Below are 7160 nucleotides of genomic sequence, written 5' to 3'. Positions count from 1 at the left end.
GGGACAAGAGAGTGGCAAAGAAAGCTAGGAAAGAGGAAGGGCAGAATAATGGAGAATAGAAATTAGAAAAATTAGTGTTGAAAGGAAGAGTCAATACAAAGAGGAACGTGGAGGGAATGAGAGAGAAGAATAGAGGATATCAGAGAAAAGTCCATAAAGAAAACAGATGTGTGTGTTAAAAACTAAGTACATGAACTTCAATGGTAACGACCTGTATCGGTGCAATGATGAAGGAGTAGGTCGCTTCGCTCTTTCGAACTAAGTCGCTTTACCTTCTTCTTAACTTTCACCACTGGCTCGTTCGGAAAACGTCCATCTCCCTTCTCAATTGAACGATGGTAATAAAACATAATGATTTATGGTAATGATAATAATAAATTAGGGATACCTAATAAAAACTTAAGGAAAATTAAATAAAAAATATATTATTGTGTTTAATTTTCATATCACTTTGTGAAGATCAAATATTTAGAAGCCTACGATGATTTTTGTCTATTTTTCCTTGAAAGTGAAAACATATAATTTAATTGCATTGTTTATATACGAAATTTCCCATCTACGTCCTTAAACTAGTTTGAAGAAAACCGTTAAGTAGAATATTTCAGATTTAATGAAATGAAATACAAAAAGAAATAGTGAGTGAGTGATGTCAGCAGTCCCCTTATTTGCATACTGACCGTGATGTGCATTATACTGTTTTGTGAAATGAAGCAAAACTTAGAAATGTCATAACTTTCTTACTTTACTTCAGATTTTGATGAAATGTTTAGTGTTATGCTCGTTGGATTTGTTTATTTTATTCAAATCACCTTTTTTGTGGGGTGGACTTGTCCTTTAAAAACACCTATGTCTGTTGAACTTCACTGTTTAACACCAGGTAAACTAACTGGTGTAATTGATAAGGTTACAGCCCGATAGACCGCGGGTCCGATAGACCGCGGGTCCGATAGTCCGCGGGTCCGATAGACCGCGGGTCCGATAGACCGCGGGTCCGATAGACCGCGGGTCCGATAGTTCGCGGGTCCGATAGTCCGCGGTGTGTGTAAAATTATGATCAGGATATAGTGAGATCCAATGCCATCAAGAGGTCAAAAGGCCAATGATACGAGTCCATGGGGTTCTATAACGATGACCCTAAGGACAATCGCCCCCTGACATCTACTTCAAGGAAAATATTATCCCCATATTTTTATCGTCAGGGACTGTTACCCCCCCCCCCCCCCACCGGAAATTTACCCTCTATAGACGCCATACGGAGCCTCTAAAATGCCATCGACTTGACGACATGGCGATATACTTTATCTTGCCATGTCGACTAAATAAGCTTATTATGTCCGCATGGCGCGATACGTTATTCTGCCACTTATAAAAAGTTATATGTCAACATGGCGAGATATTTTATCTTGCCAAGTCGACTTAAATAAGTTACATGTCAACATAGCGATATATCGGGATTATCGCCGGGACTTGTACACTTCATATCTCGCCATGTGGACATATGAACTTGACAAGATAGAATATACCGCTATGTCGAAATAATAAGCGTATTAATTACTTAGGCGGCGGAAGCGGGGGGGGGGACATTTCCCCCCTAAATTTGAGGTGAGGGACGGTCCCCCCTAGATTTTTAGTTGAGAACCTTTTTTTGCATGTCAATTTGTTTTCTACGTCCCCCCCCCTACATTGAGGTGGACCCCCTAAAATCTTTTTGTCCCCCCCCCCCTAATTTTGGTTGATAACCTTTTTTTTCTTGTCAAAAAAATTTGGTGGTCCTTCTTATAAATTTTGGTTGATTTGCTTGTCAAATTCTTTATCTGTGTCCATCCCAAAATTTCAGGTGGACCCCCTAAATTTGTTTTGCCTTCCGCCGCCAATGATTGATTAAGACATGGCAAGATAACGTACCACGCCATGTCGTCACGTTGATGGCATTTTCAAGGCTCCGTACTAGGGGTAATTATCCGGGGTAATTGTCTGGAGGGTAAATTTCCGGGGGGGGGGTATCAGTCCCCGGCGGTAAAAATATAAGGATAATATTTTCCTTGAAGTAGTTGTCAGGGGGTGATTGCCCTAATTGGGTTATTGTTATAGAACCCAGGCGCGGATCCAGGATTTCTTGGGGAGTGAGGGGGGGCCAAATTTGACCTGATTTTTGGCGCCCATATTTATGTGTACTTTTCGAAAAATGGCGCCCACTCCCTCCCGACCAGGCTTAATTAAGTGCCTTAAATGGATTTTGAATTATATCTTATAATCACATTAAAAAAACCAAAGACCACTTTTTCATGTGTTCTTGAAAAAAAAAAATCCATGAATATATAATGTAATATCAATGGGAGCGCGAAGAACGAGCGATTGGGGGGGGGGGGGGGGAGGGGGGTTCAATTTGGTTTAACTTTTAAACCAGAGTAGGCCCTACTAGAATATTGTGTGAACGGGAGCTGTAGTTTCTGTACTGTTGTGTTAATAGAATACCCTTCAATAATATTAATGATAACCTCTTGGGAATAATGCAATCTCGAAGCAATCGACTAATTCTCCTCATCAGTGGGGGGGGGGGGGGGGGGTGGCGAGGGCAACAAGTAAAAAAAAAATAATAAAATGGGGGGTAGACGTCAAAGAAAATCTGAGATTTCATTCTTAAAAACAAATTGAGGTATCTCACAAGGCCTAAATAAATAATGAGAACGCGAAGCGCGATCTGCTTTTTTTTTTTTTTTTTTTTAGATTTTTCATGTATTATATCCTGAAAGCCTAAGTCAGGGGCGGACCCAGCTTCCGCCTATAGGTTGAGGGGCCATTTTTTCACCCATATTTTCCCCGATCGGCCGCTCAAAGTTGATTTTTTTTTTGGTTTCTTTGAAGGGGTTGTCCTAGTGCCGTAATGAGCCAACAATTTCGAGGGGGCTCGATATGGTGTATCGCATAAAATTAATAAGAAGTTGCCAGTGAGCGAAGCGAGCAAGCAAATATGCTGACATTTTTATTACAAAAATACAAGGTTGTGGTAGATTTTTACATAATATTTGGAAAATAATATTATATTTCATCCTAATCCCTTTCCTTTTCTCTCTATTTTTTCTTAGTCTTGATTCTCTCTTTTTTTTTTTTTTTTTTTTTTTTTTTTTTTGGGGGGGGGGGGCAAAACGCCCATGTCCTAACAGTCATTTCCCCCTATCTAATCTAAAAATGAAATTTCATGTATTTTGTCCTGAAAATTGAACATTTTTGGCAATGTTTGTGAACCTGAACAGGACGCGTATGTAACTAGATAATTACCACGAGCGCGAAGCGCGAGCAGAAATGTTAAATATTCGTTCTGGCCTGGTCAAAAAGGGTCCTGTTAAGGATGTTTTGCAGTTAGCCATTAAGACGATACATACTTTAACGATTAAATAATGCAAGCGCGAAGCGCAAGCTGAAATTTTTTTATATTCCAACCTAAAAAGATGAGATTTCAAATCCCCCAATGGGACATTCGATTCATGTTTGTCAATCATGAAAAAGGATGGGTAATTTTTGGTATCTTCCTACAATAATAATGCGAGCGCAAAGCACGAGCAGAAAATTTTTGATATTCTGATTCCATACTGGATAATTTTAGCACGTTTTGAATAAGATCAAGCTTTGTATCTCAAAAACATGCGCGCGCGTGTTTTAGAGTTAGACAGAATCCTGGCAATCTGAATACATTTAATTTTTCATCATAAAAATCAATAATGCAAGCGCAGAGCCCGAGCTGAAAATAATATTTGAAATTCCGATATGAAAAGGGTCAATTTAGCACTGTTTACAGCACTGTGCATATAGGGAAATTTGATAGCACTATATGAATAATGCGAGCGCGAAGCGCGAGCTGATATTTTATTATTTATTTGACCTAGGATCGAGACATTTTAGGCCTAAGGACGTTTTGTCATCATGAATGGTCACTATCTTCTATTTCTTTTCCTAAAACTTGTTGATATTCATTTCTGAAAAAGGGACAATTATGAATTCATACAAATTTTATTTCATATTTATTAATCTGTTAAGCCTAATGAGTGTGTGAAATTTGTTGAAAGTTCATGAGGCCTGAAAACTGGATATTTTAAGTATTTTTGTAATCATGAATAGGATTCATTGGTTGATATATTTTTAGCAAATAATGCGAGCGCAAATTGCGATCCGGATTTTTTTTAAAAATAGAATTAATATATAGGTATACATAACTCACCAATCAAAATGCGAGCGCACAGCGCTAGCTCATAGGCCTTTATTATTTTTTTTTACAATCGTGACACCTGAAAAGGTATATTTAGAGAATCTTATATGAAATACAAAAAGACAATAGGTAGGCCTACTTGGCAAATAGTGCGAGCGCACAAAATGTTGCAAATGTTGATTCAAACCACAAAACGGACATTTTCCAGAGCACTTAAAAACATAAATTGGTAAATAAAACAAAATAATGAAAGATCGATGTCCGAGCTGAATTATGTTTTGTATATTGATATCAAAACTTGATATTTTAAACTACATATCAGCCTATTGAGCAAGATATGTATCTCATCGAACAGGCAATGCGAGCGCGATGCGCGAGCGAAACTTTAATATAGTGACATTAAATAAAACAAAAAAATTTTTCCAAGTCTTCTCCTGACCTTATTTTATTCTCTCGTCTTCCTCCTTTTATGTTTCGTCTTCTTTTTTCTCCTTTCTTTCCCCCTTTTTTTTTCTTTCCCCGTTTTTCACAATTTATTTGCTCTGTCAATAGGGGGGAGGTTGCCCTCGGGCGGCCTTGATCCGCCTATGTTAGTAGTTGTTATGATGAACACGATGCATATCTATTAAGAAATGAATGCGACCGCGAAGCGCTAGCTGAAATCTTTTATAATGATGAAATGAAAAATACATTTTCAGTTGTCAGGTTAGAATATCAAATATTTTCAGCTTGTGCTGCTCGTTCGCATAAAAAAGCTGTAAGGTCGGGATGCGTATATGACTAAACAATTTATTGATGCCAGCGCGAAGCGCGAGCTCAATTTTGTATATACTGACTTAGGAAGGACTAAGGTATAATTCCTATTCTAATTGCTTGTCCTTTTTCTCTTCCTTTTTTTCTGTTTCTTACCCCCTTTTTTGCGCCACCATGGGGGGGGGGGGGCAAAATCTTTGCCCCTTGGATCGGCCTATGTATGTTGACTTGAAAACCACTAACACTTACATGTGGGATTGAAGCAGAGGATGCCTACCTCATTAATCAAATATTGCGAGCGCGTAGCGCGAGCTGAATTTGATAATAACCCTTTTTTGTGACCCTGAACAGGGTATCTATCTCGCTAAACAGACTTAAAACTCGAAAACATTGTTTTTTCTGTTATCGTAAAAACGGGATATTTTAATTCAGCCGCATTAATTTAAGTTTTTTGGGCAGGACATATATTTTACTATAAACAGGCAATACGAGCAATGTTGCGCCCCCGGTCGAAAATGAATTTGCATGAAGCCCTCTAAGTTCAAGGTCAATTTGGCGCCCCCGGTTGAACATAAACTTGGCGCCCCCATGTGAAAAATAACTTTGCCCTCCCTCCCCCTCTCTGAAACATGTATTTGTCGCATTATGGTCAAAATTCAAATTAGCGCTCCCCTAGTTCGAACATCAATTCGGTGCCCCGCTAGATCGAACATCAATTCGGCGCCCCATAGTTCGAACGTCATTTTGGCGCCATCAAATCGACGTCCAGGGGAGCGTTTCATGAAAGGACTTGTCGGACGTTTTATCCGACAGTCCCCTTTTATCCGACAGTTACCATAGAAACAGTGACTCTCAGCCAATCAAAATTAAGGAAAGATATCAGATCTGACAACTTGTCGGACAAAAATGTTGATGAAACGCTCCCCAGGTCAACATCTCCCTTTCCGTTTCCCATCTCCCTTTCTTTCTTTTTTATTTCTCTTATCCTCATTCCCCTTCCTTCCTTTCTCTTTCTTTCCCCCTCTTCTTTTCCCCCTTTTCTTCTCTTTTCCCCATCTTTTCTTTCCCCCTTTTCTTCTCTTTTTCTGTCTTTTCTTTCCCTCTTTTCCTCTCTCTTTTCTCATTTTTCCTCTCTTCCCCCCTTACTATCTCTTTTTTCTTCTCTTTTCCTCTCTTCCTCTCTCTCTCTCTCTCTCTCTTTTCTTATCTTTCTTCCCATCTTCCTCTTTCTTTAAATATTATTAATTTCCTTCCTCTTTTTTTCTTCTTCTTTTCCCCCTTTACTTCTCCCTTTCTTTTTCTTTCCTTTCCCCTTTTTTCTCTCTTAATTTTTTTTCTTCTCTCCCTCCCCTTCCTCCCTCTCCCTCTTTCTTCTCTTCTTTTCCCCTCTTCCTCTCTCCCTCTCTTTTTTCTTATCTTTCTTCCCATCTTCCTCTATTTAAATATTTTTCTCTTCCTTCCTCTTTTTTTCTTCTTTTTCCTCCTTTTCCTTTCTCCTTTCTTTTCTTCTCTTCTTTTTCCCTCCTCTTTTTTTTCCTCTTCTTTCCCCTTTTCTTCTCCCTTTTTTTGTCTTTCCTTTCCCCTTTTTCTTCTCTTCTTCTCTTACTTTCTCCTTCATACTCTCTTTTCTATTCTCTTCTTTTCCCATCTTCCTCTTTTTTTTTTATTCTCTCTCTTTTCCCCTCTCCCCCCCCCCTCTTTTTTTTGAGCTGGGGGTGGGGGGAGGGGTGAGGCAGTTCACCCTCGGCCCCCCATGAATCCGCACCTGATATAACCCCATGGCCTCGTATCATTTGACCTTTGGACCTCTCGATGACATTTGATATATCTGATCATAATTTTACACACACTGCGGACTATCGGACCCGCGGTCTATCGCACCCGCGGACTATCGCACCCGCGGTCTATCGGACCCGCGGTCTTACGGACCCGCGGTCTATTGGACCCGCGGTCTATCGGACCCGCGGTCTAACGGACCCGCGGTCTATCGGACCCGCGGTCTATCGGGATGTCCCCATTGATTATGTTCACCGGAAATGACCTCAAGACTTGATGCACATACTTGAAGAACTGAGCACCGTCATCTTTGCAATTAGTCGATCAAATTTAGCTGTTAAAAATATAATATTGTGGTCTAAACCTGTCAAGCTATTCCTCCGAAGTTTTGAAAGTCGTGTAATCGGAAATACCATTTATACAACAA

This window comes from Lytechinus pictus, chromosome 9, assembly GCF_037042905.1.
Source record: "Lytechinus pictus isolate F3 Inbred chromosome 9, Lp3.0, whole genome shotgun sequence".
In the NCBI taxonomy this organism is placed as follows: domain Eukaryota; kingdom Metazoa; phylum Echinodermata; class Echinoidea; order Temnopleuroida; family Toxopneustidae; genus Lytechinus; species Lytechinus pictus.
Note: the sequence above shows the minus strand (reverse complement) of the source record.